We start from the raw sequence: 17,763 nt of genomic DNA, 5'->3' as shown, positions 1-17,763 counted from the left end.
AAGTCCTTGTACTTTGCACTTTTCTCATCTTTGCGAATGCTTTTTTCAGCCTTATAACCACGCCTACGAACATCGGTCGCTAGAGTAATTTCAGCATAGTTTTTCCTATCCTCAGTCACCAGAATAGCGGTATCGGGTGACATTTTGAATAATAATTCAAGTAATCCCGGTGTTGCTTTGTATTTTTTACCGTCAACGTGCATCTGATCCGTATCAAACCTTATTTTCGAATCACCAATCTTCAATCCTTGCACCGAGTGTCGAACACCATATTTCTCATCCAAATCCGATCGCTCCTCCGTCTCGAACATTTTCAAATGCCGCCAAACCAAGTCCTCCGATTTTAGCTTCCTACTCCTCACCGGTGTACTTGTGGTTATTGGCATAGGTACAATTGTTTCATTCCCCTAGCTATTTTGACTGTCTTCAATATCGAGAAAAGCATCTCCATAGTCATCTGTATCGTCTGCAGTCTGCGTCGGATTCTCATTTTTTTCATTCACCCAAATATTCGGTTGCTCATTTTTTTTTTCACCGAAATAAAGAGTTTCTCATCTTTTTTCACCGAAATATCCCCCGGCTCCGTTTTAATTTTCTGTTTTATCTGCTGCTTCGAGGTATCCACCAATTCTCGCAGCGGCGCAACCATAGGCTTCAGCATTTCCTCGATAGCCTGCTCGCTTGTATCTTTATACCTTCGAATCATCTTGTGTTTATGCCGTATCGTTTCGCTAGCTTTCGCGATTTCGCGTAACATGCCAACCTGCTTGCGAATCTGCTCACTCTTCATGTCGACACTCTGATTGTTACAACTTGACTGCGGGTATCTCAACGCATTGGCATTAATTCATACTTATAAAGCAATCGAAATCTTTTTGATATCTCCCCGCGTTGATCTCGCTATCTTCGTTAATGAGAACGAAACTGTAACCGAGCAGAGATCGTATCGATGTTCACATGATCGGCGTAAATGTGCTTCAAATTCATCTCACCTTGACAGAAGATCACCAATAAATTTGCATTATCGCGCACGAGATGTTTTGGGATACGTGCATATGTCTGGCAGAGGTAGAAGCTATCCAGATCTCTATGACGCCCTATGCGAAAGTATGCCCTGATAACCTAGTTGATGTTTGGATCGTTCATCGAACGGTTTTTAAAAAATGGAATTATCGAATTTCTTAGACTTAACTACACATTTGAAGAATGAAAAAATGTGTCAAACATCACAATTCACCCGCAAAAAGAGCCCTAAAAACAGCAAACCAGCCCAACCGGACAAATCGTATATCTTCAATCGTGCTAGTGAACCAAGTGAATGTGCCACCTAATATTGATAGGGGGTGTGTGTGGCAATACTACGAACTATTTCCGGAAGTACGATAATTCACAAAAAATGGGACGGGTACATTCGGTACTAATGACCTCCGTTCGAGAGCGAAAAAACCGTTTTTGACGTCGACGCGAGTGAATGTGCCACCTAATATTGATATGGGGTGTGCGTGGCAACACTACGAACTATTTACGGAAGTACGATAATTTACAAAAAATGGGACGGGTACATCCGGTATGAAAAACCTCCGTTAGAGAGCGAAAAAACCGTTTTGACATCTGCTATATATCTATATTCTTAAAAACTACGAAGACCTGTGGGTCTTGCCCGAGCTCGATGAACGGCAGTCTCGTCTCGGGAGCGACGATGTAAACACCGCTCCGAAATAAACGATTGATAATGGAATAACGCTGAGTCCCGTCTTATTTCATACATAACATTGGCGACGAGGATAATAAATCTACGCGTGCTCCGAATGAGTGCTCCGTTAGACTAGCCGCAAATAGAAATTCTAATAAACGAAAAGAAAACCGGGTGGATAATAAATAATACTACATCTGTATTACTGACAATATGTGAGAGACTTAGTATACAGGTTCCTGAAAACGCGAATATATACGCTCTGAGACTTTTAGTGCGTGAATTCATAAAAAAATCGGACGAGAAGAACCGTGAGTGTGTCGACGGTTCGAGCTCGGAAGTGCGAGTGGAAAAAGACATGGCACGAGAGATAGGCAAATTGGTGGACGTCGATCCAGAAATACAGCTATGGGAAGACTACGCCAACCAATTCGAGTTTTATCTTGATGCCAACAGCATCACTGAGGAAGGTAAAAAACGATCTACTCTTCTTACTGCCGTGGGAGTAAAAACATATCCTATAATAAAATCTTTTTGCCTTCCGAAAAAACCGAAACAGGTGTCATACGACGAGATCGTAAAGAAATGCAAGGAACATTTCGGTAAATCATCGAATGTTTTACTACACAGTGAATAGAAAGTTTTCGTCTCTTAAGCACCCGATGTAAGAATGTATGTAAGGAATGTTTACATGTTGGAATCTTACGCTTCTGATGGAAAGCACGTAAGACGGTCAAAGACCGTCTAATAATTGGAATGCGGATATGCATTATCATTAGTTACGAGACAATTCATTGTTGAAGATATAAATTTGATAGACTGGTGAATTCGAAAAATTAACGACGGAGCCAGGTGCTTCCCACGTGCTTCCCATCAGAAGCGTAAGATTCCAACATGTAAACATTCCTTACATACATTCTTACATCGGGTGCTTAAGAGACGAAAACTTTCTATTCACACATACAAAGCACAAGAAAATAAATTTGAACTAAACTGGTGATGAGAGGCATCAACGACAACAGAGTCAGGGCGGCTAGGTGGTCTAGTGGAGTAAGGCTCCGGTCAAGCATCTCCAGATACCAGGTTTGATTCCTGGCTCCGTCGTTAATTTTTCGACTTCACCAGTCTATCAAATTTATATCTTCAACAACGAATTTACTGCACAGTTTTCAGTTTCACAAACGCGACCAATTAAAAGAAGAATCGCTACACGATTTTGGTCGCGAACTCAGAAAACTGGCCCAAAAATGCAAATTTAGGGGTCCTACAGAAAAATTATCATTAGAAATAATGCTTCGCGACCTATTTGTAGCGGGTATCAGAGACGAGGAATTACAAAGATATTTGTGCCGAAGGCACGAGGAATTAGACGAGGACGCAAATCCAGACGGACTCACGTTAAGTAAAGCGTTAGACATTGCTCGAAACGTAGAATCGACTGCAGATCAGCAAAAATTACTCCGAAAAAGAGAGGCAAATGCGGTAAATAAAATTGCGAATCAAAAGAAAAACTTTGGAGATAAAAGTAGCCGAGGAAAGGGGCGCTACATGTGTGGATACAAAAATCACACTCCTGAAGTTTGTTTTTCCAAAAACGAAAAATGCGGTACGTGTTCGAAAACCGGGCACCTCAGTAGAGTCTGTAAAAGTAAACAAGGGGTTTCGAGTAGCTCGAAGACCAAACCATCTCGTACACACCGAGTAGAGAACGACTCGTCGGAAGAGATGGGCCTGTGCGACGAAGGCAGCGATAGCTATACTAACGCGATTGTGCACCGAGTAAGCCTGGGCGAAGATAATAATAAATACGAGGTCACGGTCGAGTTAAACTCAGTGCCTTGTTCGTTCGAGATTGACAACGGCGCACACGTATCTCTGATAAATCGAGAAACGTACAAAAAAATTTGGCCGCAGACTGCACCCAAGTGGTCAAAAAAAGAGGTCAAACTTTTCGCGTATGGGAAAAAACGATTGAGCGTTCTGGGCTCGACGAGAGTCTCAGTAACATACGGAAAACACGAAGCGAATTTACCAGTGACTCTTAAAAGAAACGATCGTACCAAACCTTCTCGGAAGAGACTGGTTTGATGATCTTGGAATAAAAATAATGGGCTGATTATACAAAAATGATTAGCCAGTCTCCGCTCACAACATCTTCAAAACTAGAAGGACACAATGGGACTCCCATAAGCATCCAATTAAAAGAAGGAGCACAACCGAAATTTATTAAAGCAAGGCGTGTCCCATACGCGTTACAGGAAGCAACAAACGAAGCGTTAAAAAGTATGCAAAACCAAGGAATGCTTATTCCTGTGATGCAGTCGGACTCGGCAACTACTGCACACTTCGTTAAAAAAGCAAATGGGAAAATTTAAGTAGCGGGAGACTACAAAGACACGGTAAACCCAAAAATCAAAGATTCAGAATACCCCATTCCCACTGTGTCTGAAGCTTTCTCGACGCCTTACGGTGGAAAATTTTTTTCACAATTCGATCTACAAAATGCATACTAATATGTATACTAATATATAGATAATATATTATCATATACAAATAGTATACTAATATAATATATATATATTAGTATAGACAACATTAAAATCCAAGGACGAGTAAGAGAAGGACACGATGCACGTGCAAAAAAAGTTTAGAAGTGGTTGCACGAGGCAAACCTTAAAATCAACATGGAAAAATCTATTTTCGGTGTAAAAGCCATGGAATTTCTAGGACACACTATTTCGGCAAAAGGAATCAGCCCAATGGAGGATGAATTAAAAGCAATCCAACGAATTCCCGCCCCAAAAGACGAAAAGGAACTTCAAGTTTTCCTAGGAGGAATAAACTTTTATGAGAGGTTTATAAAAAACCGCGCAAAAATTGCAGAGTCATTGCACCGATGACTGAATGAAGGAAACAAGTGGACTTGGGGAGATGCAGAGCAAAGAGCCTTTGAAGAACTCAAAAGAAGATTGATGGGATCGGAAGTTTTAACACACTACGACGACAAACTCCCACTTGTTGTCTCAGCAGATGCTTCGCTAATCGGAATCGGTGCAGTTCCTGCTCACGAAATGCCCGACAAATCGGAGAAGGTAATTGAATACAGTTCGAAGACCCTTACGAAATTACTCACAAATTGAACGTGGGGCGCTAGCGCTGACCAAAGCCACCGAACACTTCCATCAATATCTGGCAGGAAGAAAATTCAAACTGATTACGGATCACAAGCCACTTTTAGGCATCTTCAAGAAGAACAATAAAATAACACAAAAACTCTCACCTAAACTCGAACGATATAAGATAACTATGTCAGCCTATGAGTACGAACTGATTCACCGACCTGGAAAAAAGCACGGAAACGCTGATATGTTATCCAGATTTCCACTTCCAGAAGAAGCTACAGAAGACGAAGAAACAGTGACCGTTCTTATGCTAGGAGGTACCTCTAGGAATCCGATCTTAGTCAAAGACATCAAAGAAGAAACAGAAAAAGACGAGATGCTAAAAGAGATGAAAACCTATATTAAGGAAGGATGGCCAAAAAACATTTCATCGTCGATGAGGAACTTCTGATTGAAAAGAAACGAACTGGCAATCGAGGAAGGCTGCATCGTGCGAGGTAAAAGGGTGGTTGTACCGAAGAAACTGCAACGCGAAACCCCGAAATACTTGCATTTGAATTACTGCGGCGTTGTGGCAACTAAAGCATTTGCCCGATCGTACGCATGGTGGCCCGGGATCGACGAGGATATCGAAGTAATGATCAGCAATTGCGACAATTGCTAAGAAATCAAGAACAACCCGCCTTGAGCACAGATAAAAAATTGGGAAGTCCCGCAAAATCCGTGGACTCGGCTACATATTGACTTGGCTGGACCATTCCGAGGATAAGTTTTCTTGATCGTAGTCGATGCAACATTGAAATGGATCGAAGTTTCCAAAGTTTCCTCGACAACGTCAAAAAGAGTAATTATCGAACTAACAAGACTTTTTGCCACCTTCGGCACACCAAAAACGATCGTCTCGGAAAATGACACCTTGTTTAAATGAGCCAAAATTGCGGAATTTACAAAAAAAAAAAAAATGGAATTAAGCAGGTTTTCGTTGCTCCTTATCACCCGGCGGCAAACGGACAAGCTGAACGCGCTGTGCAAACAACCAAACGTCATCTCGTCAACGGAAACTGGGAAGAAAAGGTAAGCAGATTTTTGTTGAAACAACATACGACCCCTTCAGCAACAACAGGCCTCACAGCAGTCGAGATAATGATGAACCGAAAACTGCACATTCCTCTGGATATCATGGAACTAAATAAAGAAGGAAAAATTCCGACGTCGACGGAGACTCGGGCTGGTACGAGAAAATTTAGGATCAACGAAACGGTTCGCATGAGAATATATCAGAGCAAAACGGAACCGAAATGGGCACGAGCAGCCATTATAAAAAAAACTGGCCCCCTGTCATACGAGGTACGAGAAGAAAACATTGGACTGTTTCACAGACGCCATGTGAACCAACTCATCAAGATTAAGACTGGATCAGCAAGTGAGCCGAAAACACTGTCGACGCCGAAAAAGAAACCGATGGGCGAAAAACAAACTCACTATCCACTTCGAAGAAAAATAAAAAATCGAACTTAAATAGGAATAGAATTTTTTTGTTGTTTTTTTTCCTTTTGAATTCTTTAAATTTTGTTCATTGCATACTCCAGATTTTTTTACAAAAATTCAAAAATTGGTTAATTTCAATTCGTTTTCCCAAAATACACATTTTTTTTTCTTTTCTTTCTTCCTCTCTCCAAAAATATTTTTCCTGTTTAGTCGTGAAAACAATACATGTCTCACACTAGGGGGGAGGGATGTTATAAATGAAAAATATCTCACGTCAGTTCTTTCATAATTTTCCACAAAGAACTCTATGTTGCCCTGGATTTCACTTGAAGGTACGATCTCAAGGTCATTGTAAGGGACCCTTTCTATTAAAGTAGATGCCCATTATTTTCGCTCCGAAATCAGATAGAGTGAACAATTGCACCTTTAGCGACTCCTGAGGGTCGCAATAGCTCTAGAAAACAATAATAGGTTAATTTTAAGAATATCTATTTTCGTGAAAATTATATGAGCCACAAGTTTTCAGGATCCGTCGAGCGGATCTGATCGTGTTCTGAAACTTGACCTTCAAGTAAAAGTTCACGGTCATTAGAAGGTCAAGCTGAAGATATCTTTACTACAGTCCTGTACGTGGCGCAGACAGTCTCCCGACTGGTTCCGATGGCTCTGCACTGAATAGAACGGGACAGGATGATCGGGCGACGGTCAGCACCACGTACAGGACGGTACGGGCAGAATCAATAACGGTGACAAACAACAAAAATGACTTGTCAAAAATTGGCGCTTATATTTTTTTTAAATAATTCGTCCTTCAAATGATTTTGAGTTTTTGACTCCAGGTCAAATTCAAGGTCAGTATCGCATCTCTTATTGTAAATTACGTAAGACCTGACCTGGGTAATTATCTGTCGACTACCCCTAACGATGATATGGGTATTTACATATTTTTTCTCTACCCTGTACAATAGTGCGTTAGTCAAAAAATATAAATGTACACAACCGTAAAGCTTTTCTTCCGGTAACGCTATGAAAGAAGCAGTAACCAGTAAACGTATCAACACGCATCCTGATTAAACTGAACTGTGTACAATTGCAAACGGATTCAACTATTCATTTACGACAAACTCACGTACTGTTGCGGGATCGCCGCAGGCTCCTCTGTGGGGTTTGAAGTTCGTGAAGTTGTCCACTTAGTTGATAGCAGGCCCACTCCTGCTGTGTTCAATGAGAAGGTGTACTCAAATAATTAACACTTTGATTAATAGTAACAACGGACTTTATTAAAGATATAAAGAGTACAAGAGATGTGTAAAGCTTAAGCGTCGACACGTGAATGCCGCGCGAGAGTCACCATGTTCCCCTCTCGCCTTCTTGGCTTTCTCCTACTTCGCCGCTACTCCCACTCTAGCGCTTAGAGAGAGACAGAGTATCTATACCCCACACCTCCGCGACGGTAGCGACACCTCGGGCAGAGGCGTCAGAGCGAGGACCCGCGGGCGGTAGTCGATGCCTGACTGGCGAACGTGTAAGATTGTGATGTGACATCTAATAAAGATATACTTTAGCGTTGTTAGAAACGGTCTAAAGTATAATCAGTTATCCTGACCTCTCCCACAACACGTACATACTGCAAATATGACAATAAATAATATTAACTTACGGGGGTTCTACTCGATTCGACGGGCGACTAGGGCGGTGGCTCTGACGCCACGTCCTCGTCGGGGCGTCGACATCGCAGCGCCCTGTGATTCTGTGGAGGCTGAGCATATGGATTAAATGATCACTTGTTCGCCTAGTGCATCATGCATAATCTTATTACAAAATAAAACGTCATTTGCTCACATAATCATGTGACATTTTACGTTATGATGCATTACCTAATTTTCATATCATGCGATAAGTTCCATGCCCACATGAAACCCTATCCTACACAACTTGTTTTTCTGAACGCTTTCATAGTTAATGCACTGCCAGACCAGACATATAATAATAACAATTAATCGTCTACATCACAATTTTCGACAGATTGGCTTTCTTGTCCGTGCTTTTGCGCATGTGGATACATTGGGGGTTTAAAAGAATCTAATCATGTCAAGTAGTAACATAGCTAAAAAAAAACAATTGAAACAAATTCGTTATTTAAATATTTGTTGTGAATTTTGATGCTTGACGACGTAAAATTCACTAATGACATCATAATTGTATAAAATTGGCTCTTTTTTCATATTAATTTGGTATTGAAAAAGGGAGGGTTCGTTTTGTAAGTTTTTCCAATCAAAGACGGAAGTCAGATCTTAACCCTTTCACCAGGTTTTGCGAATGATGGAGGAAAGGTATCAGGGTCGGCGAGATATTCACATGATAGCAGATTACTGCTGCAGGACTCTACAAAGGCATAGTTCCTAAAAATATTATAAAAGAAAATCTAGCGAAAACTGAAACTAAGAGAAGTTTCAAAAAAGTATTTTAATTTCTATATCCATTTCACTTTTGTCTGAATAAATTCAGTATAACTAAAGCCATCGATATTTTTTTCGATAAATTGTAGATTGTGACGTGGCTTTTTCCCGCTCCTCGGTCAATCGGATAAAATGACCGAGAACTTACCGCGTGCACAATAATTTGGCGTCCACGATGTACCCTGGATCTAAAAACAATATCGCGAAGTTTTGTTGGGCGCCTGGCGTGATTAACACGCCTCGAAATCGTTAATGCGCTATACCTCGGCAATATGCTCGGTAGCTCAGTACCGCGGAGAGGGAAGGGGTAATTCTTGGGTAGAAAGAGAGGCGAAATACGCAATGCCAATACGTTATTTTGCTAAGCAATGATAGACTCAAACTAATATATAATTTCTGCCAAAGATGATACAAACAAAACAAAATGAAAAAAACATAATAGGTCAAACGTCGCTCATTGCGACTCAAAATACAGACCGGGAAATAATAATTCAACAGTCCCTCTTCGCGATTCAAAATGCCAAACAATAACAATACTAATTCATAATTCGCTATTCGCGATTCATACTCAAAGGCTTAGATTTAACAAAAAAAAATAATATAACAGAAAAGAAGAAGAAAAAAAAAATGACGAAATCTAGACGGCTTCTAATGCCTACGTGCGCTAGTCACTGCTTTGACGATAACAATAACTCAAAACTAAAACAAAACTCGACGCGCTAACCGCGTTTGTCCTCTACTAACTACAGCGCTAATCGCCAACTTAACAATAAACCGCTAGACAAAAACTAAACCGAAATCATAATTGACGCGCTAATCGCGATCGTTAATAAATCTAGAAAATTCTTTAGGCCTACGTGCGCTCATCACCACCTTACTAATAAACAATAATTCATGAACTAAAACCATAATTTGGCTCGACGCGCTAACCGCGACCAATTAATAAATTTAGAAAGCTTCTTATTCGTTCCCAATTATAACGTATCATTACGCATCCGAGCTTAAGTCGTAGTCTCCATTCCCGAAAAGTTTGCAAACCGTCCCGCTAATCTGAGCGTCTACGCACGATGATACGCGACCTACACAAGAGGTGACACTTTTTACATACGCAGACTCGACGAGACCCTGTGCAGCGGAATTTGGCTATATTCAATTTCAAACCGAAATTGACTCAACTCAAAACCGTGACTCTAAGCGAGACTCTACAGGAACCAAATTGACTTTACGCGTTATCGCGAAAACTCAGGCTACGGCCATCAATAAGGAGATCTAACTCAACAACGGATTGGCCAACCGTTTACCGGTGCGCCGCTCTAAATTGCACTCGAAATGCGTTCGCAAAGAATTAATAGCGCTTACCGCTTTGCAACCACACCAAAAAGTCTCAAACCTCAGTTTCAGCCATGACACACACTACTAAAATTTTTTCTTTCTCTCTTTTTCGGAACTTGACTCTTGCGATCTGTCGCCAAGACTCAAGTGACGAGCTCCGCTAATCGGAGCCGTAATTCGAACATGCCTCGAACATAGGCGTTATCCGTCGTCAAAATTCTTCCGCTCTAATTCGTGTTCACGTTACGAAATTCTTATAGCCTAACTTATCGCTATCGTTGGCTCCCGCTGCTGCGGGGTGCTGATTGGTGGTCCAGTCGCCGGTATCACGTAGTTCGACAGTGGCATGGTGACGACTTCGCGAGGTTGCCTGACGTCAGCATGGTGAGGGGAGGCTACGGCTCGCCGGCCACCAGCGGGAGTCTCTTCCGCCTTGAGTTTCCTCGCGGCAGAGCTCTACGTTGACGCTCTCTCCGTAGCCTCGCGTGAGGCCCTCCTTTTGTCACGACCTGTCGCGACTATGGTTTTATAATGCTTTTCGAATTTGCCGCTGATCTCGTGTATAATGCCGCATTTACTTGAAACAAAGAAAAATAACAGAAATCCTGAAAAATCGTCTTCGCCAGAACGAAAATTTTCCACCCTCAGAGAATTGGATGCGTGATCTTTGTCCTGGCACTCTTTTTCGAAAGGATTAGCGGTCTGATCCACGGGATCCCTAATTTCGAGTCCCATCTAGGGTTCGGGGAGCCGTTTGGAACGCGCATCCGAAATGCCACGTTACAAGATATAAAATAAAAATGCAAGTTTTCATTTAAACATTGCTCTGCTGAGTCATATATATGGAATTGTCAGTAAAATAAATAACAATGGCCAATTTAGAAAAACTACGCTTACTCCCAAGGTCGTCGAGATCAAATCTTATTAAGACCACTTAAATATCAAGGGCAACAAAATTACTGTTGACCAGTGCGACGATTGTTAAAAAGTGACGCATGAAAACGCAATCTCCTGCCGGAATTTGAACAAATTTCAGTTACTCGTCCAGTTCCAGTATCGAAAAATAGGGCTCTATAATCACGCGCCCTCAGCCCTCGGAGTACAATTTTTGCGATCACGGAGTACACTATGGTTCTGGAGGACTGTGTGCCATTTTGTATGGCCCACTATTTCAAAAATACCTATCCGATTGACTCGAAAAAAATCTCGTCCGATTCCATCTCTGCCCCCATCCACTGACGTCATCATGCCCCCTCCCCCCCCTGTCGGGCCCCCGCGTCGCGCTAGGAGATACCTTTCCGCTACTTCCAGGCCGACGAACCCTTCCTCACACTCTTGTTTCCCTTCCATCTCGCCTCTTCCGCCCACCTCTGATAACGACGACAGTTCCAACTTTCTCACAGACACTGAATACTAAACGTGCACTCAACAATTCGACTCGCATACGGAAATTACTGACCATGACCATGACAGTGCTTTCAACACTAACGATGATCGAATAAATGACCCTCACGGTTTCGCATACTTTATTGACAACTTAGACGACATACCAATATCAGACAATGTCAAAGATACAAATGATGGACTTTTGTTGCTCAAAACCAACTACTGCGCTTGGATCAAAGGTATACCAGCCCAACTTGCCGACGAGAATATCGTTGACCCAAAAATAGTAATGAGGCCTCGTGCGCTCTACCCCTTACTAAATCGAACAACAAATATCTCTTGACAATACAATGCTTTTAACAAAATTCCTGTATGCCATCCCTTAACCTGATGCCACCGCCAAAACTGTCGGCGCAGCATTCGCAAAAGAATACATTGCAGGTTGCGGTGCTTCTCGAGCAATACTTACAGACCAAGGACAGAATTTTTTGAGCACAGTCATCAAACAACTTTCTGAACTCTTCAGAATTAAGCAAATACGAACCACAGCTTACCGCCCACAGTCTAACGGATCGCTACAACGCAATCATCTTGTTGTCACTAAGCACATCAAACACTACACGGATGCTGGTAACGACTGGGACGATCAAATCCGCTTTGCAATTTTTTGTTACAACACCGCGAAGCACGAAGGTACTAACTTCACCCCCCATCAACTAATTTTTGGCTCTCAAGCCAGACTCTCAACAGACGCGAACCCTGCCAGCGCGTATACCCGTTCCTACGATTCCTTCCTTCTAGATTTAATCGCTAATCTATCCAGCATACGAAAACACGCCGCGTCCAACCTACAACAAGCAAAGCATCGATCCAAGACGTATTACGACCGTAATGCCAACAGTCAAAATTTCGAAGCAGGTCGAAAGGTCTATCTACTAAATGAAACCCGATTCAAATTCTACGACCACTATAAAGAAGTGTATGGGATTAAGCGTATAATTGACAATATCAACGCTGAAATTTGGATTACCCCCCGAAAAACTAAAATCGTCCATTTCAATAAATTGAAATTGGCACAATAAGAGAGCAAATAAAATTAAAAAAAAAAAATCAACAGCCATAAGTTATAAAATTGCCTGCGATCGCGTTACATTACGTCTCATACTTTTGCATATTGTTGCAGGTGCAGTGCTTTCGACAGCAAGACAGACGATTCGACTAACGTCGTGATTAAGCAACTGAATCAGAACACGGGAATTTTCTTTCGAACAATTGCAAGACCTACGTACATATAACAAAGAATGGACTCTGCTGAACTACAGAGACCTCCAATATTTATTCGACCGACTTGACCAAACATCAGAATTCTTAACCATAATAGAAAGAAAATGCTCTGTCGCCAAAAACTACTGTTACACCGGCGACCATATTCAAATGTTGGCTGACAGAATAAAAACCATGAAACCATACCAAAACCGAATAGAATATTTAGTTGGCCATCGCACAGGCGAATCCACTCACTCCGAACTTGCTATATTAGCCCACCATCGCGGAACTCGAGGCGCGATCAATTTCATTGGTAGCGTGTCAAAATCCTGATTCGGCACCCTAGACGTAAAAGACGGAGAATATTTTAACCAACAAATTGACAACTTGTACAATGACAGTAGACACTTAGCATCTCTGCTTAACAAACAGACAAATATCGTACAGTCAACGTTGGGCGTCTACAGGAAAGAAATCAACAGCATGATGAGCCACGACCGCGAACAACATCAATCACTCAGGGCTCTCTCGACTGTTGCAGCTATTTCAAAAGCCTTAATCGCCAACAATACCTTCAGAACGACTTTACTTAACCGACCAATTGACCTGGACCGACACTTGAACGAATACGAACTTGACCTGTCCAGCTGAGTAGACGCTATCCTCTTCGCTCAAAAAGGTATCGTCCACCCTAAAATTATATGACCAGAACAAATTATTTCCAGCCTTGAACACATCCAGTCACTCAGACCATAAATAGAGTTTCCTATTCCAATGGACCCAAATTACGCTGAAGAATTCATTCGAATCTCTAAAATCGACATAGCGTATTACGAACCCAGACTCCTTTATGTGATATCTATCCCGTTGCTCAACTCCGACGCTTTTGACCTGTGCCGACTGCTTCCCGTTCCCGTTAGACAGACATACGACTCTGCAGATAACAAATTCGCTTACATTCAAACTGGCAGCGACTACATAGCTATAGCACCTAACCGAGCGTCGTACTTTGAAATCTCAGAATCCAAATTTAGTAAATGCATTTTATCCCTGGGAAAATTCATATGTAAGTTGACACAACCGCTTTTCCGACCGTGGACTCACAAACTCTGCGAGGTCATCGACATCTAATTCTTGGATTTTCTCATCTTCCACTCCTGAGACTTCATACTCTGCCCAAATGACCAGACCTCTCGTGTCACACTTTCCGGTTCAGGCATTATTACCCTAAACGACCTGTGTAGGGCTAGTACTTCTGAAGTCACTCTCAAAACTTCGAAACGCTCACAATCTACCGAGACCCTCTTTTACGTCCCCAAAGTTACCTTGGATCTAAGCCAAGTATTCCTTAGTCTTGATTTTATTATTTCCACCGACTTATCCCTTGTTGCCATCCCTTCCCTTGTCGAACCATCGCATATTAACCCCCACGATCTTGCCGTCACCAGCGTTTCCCTGAATGACATACTGGAACTCTCAGCTGACCTAAGCACCCGAGATAACGTGCACCGCCTCACTACCAGCCTTGGTTATAGCGGCATCGGTCTCGCGTCCCTCTCAGTAGCTTTCTTCTACTACAAAATCTCGTTATTTAGCAAAATCTCAAGGCTGTACTCTTGCTACAAATTGGGAAGGATACGACATATCCCTCACCCGCGTCCTACAAAACCCCAAATTCCTACGCGCCATGCCATCCACCACCCGCACCTAGAAATAATACCATTTCCCGATGAACTGCCTCCTCGCTGTTCGTCGCTGCTCCGGACCCAATCGGAAATTGAAATGATGGAACTAGGCATATCTAAGCTGCGTAAATTGCTCCCCGAGCGATGGCTTAACGATAGCTTGGAACCACTCAAAGTCTAGCGCTAAGCCCTTCCGCTATTTCCACTCATATTCTTTCATTGCCTTATTCTGCCCGTCATAATGTGCAGCCATAATATAATCATCAGCATCTGGCATAAGTTTCGTTTATAATATACACAATATCTATCATATATACCACCACATTTATAAGATGTCATTCAGAAAAACTTTGTTTAAATGTATACTAACTCACTTAAACGCGCACTAACATCTAGGCGGTATATTTCATGACTCTTCTTTGTAATATTCTGTAAGTGAGTCAGTACGTTTCATAGCATTCCACTTCCTTCCGAACATCTTATTCCGTACCCTCACCGAATGTTCTTCCCCAAGGGGTGGCGTGTTACGTCCTCCAGACCTCATATTCCTTTCCCACACTCTTAGTTACCTTACGTTCTGTAGTCCACTCTTATCGGCGGCGAGTCAGCAGATTCTTCTGTAACTCGCGGCTAGCTTGCCTCCTACATCCCGCTAAACTCGTCAGATCCATGCTAGCGCTCAAGCAAGACACCCATCCCTCTAAACCAAAACCACACCTTTTTCCCTCGACCGACTACTTTGCGTTAACTACTTGATAATAATAAACAATCATATACTTCAAATCGTTTACATTCCCTTAAAACCGATCCCTTCCTATTCCATTCATTTCCTGCATTGGGAGTAGTAGCACGCGAGTGCATAGTCGAGGTGAACGGACCCTATAATAGCCAAATAACACCTTGGCTGGGCGTGAAGTGAGCTCCGATTACCGCTCATCGGAGCCTACGCATTCTACCCCGTAACAAATTAAACAAAAATTAATTTTAATTGAAGATTTAAAAAAAAAATACATATATTTCACCTCACTCGAAGAGAATTAGAGTGAATCATCAAGAGTTGTCTCTTAAAAAAAAAAAAATTAAATAGAATTTTTTTTTCACCTTACTTAAAGTGAATTAGAGTGAATTATTATATTAAGAGTTATCTGAGGTGTTACGTCCTGTCCTCTTATCTCTACGTAGTCTCACGCTATTCACTATCGCGCTTACCCATCAAATTCTATTCCCTACCTTTAGCATCTTCACACCTTTTCTGCACCCGTACGTTTCAAGTCTCTAAAGACACTCCTATTCCAACTCTCGACAACTCCACATCTGGACTTCTTATACATATATCTTTCGCACAGCACAATTCATTTCTATCGGTATCTCAACTTCTACGCAATAAACATGTAATCGATATATCAAACATACTCAAGTTTATTCAATCCTCATCCTGATTTCCGGTTGACCTGGAACGTAAAAGCGAAGCCCATCAGTTTACTCGTATCGCTCAGGAGTAAACTCTACTCACGGACGTAACAGAGGAAAAAAAAAAAAATTGAAATTCATGAATTAAAATAAATTAACTTGAATTAAACAAATTAATTGGAAATAAAAAAAAAATTAAATTGAATTACATTAATTAATTTGAATTAATTCAACTGAAAAAATTATTGTGTCACTCAAATCTGAAGTTATTTCGCCCTCGGATTGGACTTGCTTTTTATAAACTCATTATATGATGAGATATGTATGTAATCATTCATTTAGGGTGGATGCAGGTGAAGAAAATTGAAATGTACACACACGACTGAAATTTCTACAAATTGGCGTTATGAGTGCGTGCGAAACTTGGATGCTTGCACTAGAACGAGTCTCAACGAGCGAAAAGCCAAATTCGCCGTACCAAGCGTCGTGTGACGCCACCTTCACAATTATAGTAAAAAAAAAAAAAAAAACTCCCGAAAAAAAATATTATACAAATTTATAAGACTGAAGTTATAGTAACGTTAGTGTAATGAAAGGTTAGGGGCTAATTAATCATTGGTTTGCAATTTCGTAATGACTTGAAATTAGTTAAGGAAGTAACGCAACTACCCACCTAGTCATAAAAACATTTGCCCGTGGTTTGACCTAAGTAGTACTTAATCTGGCAACGTCGCTTTTCATTGATTGTGTGCGTGTGTATATGTGTGTCAAATATGCCGTCGACAGCTCATTAGCAGTATCAGTGAATTTTTTTTAATCGCCAGTTCGATATGCCTAAAGAAAAGAAGTCAAGATTTTATTGGAAAGGTAAAATATGTCGTGTGAACAAAAAACGAAGAATTATAAAAAATGTAATAGCCTGCACGAGCTGTCACATACGTTGAAATTTCAAAATGCGCGCTCATAACCTCGAATATGCGACGTTGCAATATTTTTAACGAGGGTCCGAAAATTCGCTATTAGTACTTTTTATTGTTTTTATTATTCCTATCACAAGTCACCTTTGAATATTTTTAAGCCGGATAAATGATTCTCAGTATTTTATCTCTCTGCTGTTTACATGTCATTCTGATCTATCAATCAATTACGGAGATATAAGGAATAATGTGCAACTAACTCCGTCATTTCTCATAAGAGGCCATGTTGAAGTGGCTTGTAAAGATATAAAAAGAATCACAAATATCTCGCGTAAAAACCCACCTCGGATCGTAAAAATTTTTATAAGTTCTTTTTACATTATAATCGAACATTCTGCCAAGTTTGGTATTTTTCTGTCCATCAAGTCTATTTACTGCGTTACTTCCTTAAGTTTCCAAAATACCAGTATGTTCAACAACTATTCGATACTTTGCCGAAACATAAATACATTTTCCGAAACCTGTAAACGTGATAATATGGAGATAAAAATATTCTCCCACTTTCTACAGGGGATTGAAATTTTCATTATTAACAGCTTGGTTTTTTGAAATCATTGTGAAATTATAAATTGGAGCGATAATTTTGACTATTAAGAAAATCATCAAAAAATCCGTCTACCAAGACGTCAAAAACAAAATTCCCATTGCTTTCAACAGATAAAAATTAAAAAAATCAAAATCATCGATCAAATCGAAACGAGTCAGGGATATACATATATATTTACGATAGACCTTACACCTCTGCCCATGCCTCGCTTTAGAAACATGATTTTCAAAATAAAAAATCGCTCAAGAAAAATTAAAAACAATTCAAAAAAATCCTGTGTTACATGCAAAAACGTTTAAATGATAGGCCACAGTCGATTGATTTCTGCTTCCATTTCACTTTTTGTGTTAAATTTTTTTTTCAATTTCTTTCTTTTTGTAAGCCCTACTAAAAAATAG

Source organism: Neodiprion lecontei, chromosome 6 (assembly GCF_021901455.1).
Source record: "Neodiprion lecontei isolate iyNeoLeco1 chromosome 6, iyNeoLeco1.1, whole genome shotgun sequence".
NCBI classification, from domain to species: Eukaryota; Metazoa; Arthropoda; class Insecta; order Hymenoptera; family Diprionidae; genus Neodiprion; species Neodiprion lecontei.
The sequence above is the reverse complement of the archived record's forward strand: the minus strand, read 5'-3'. Positions refer to the sequence as shown.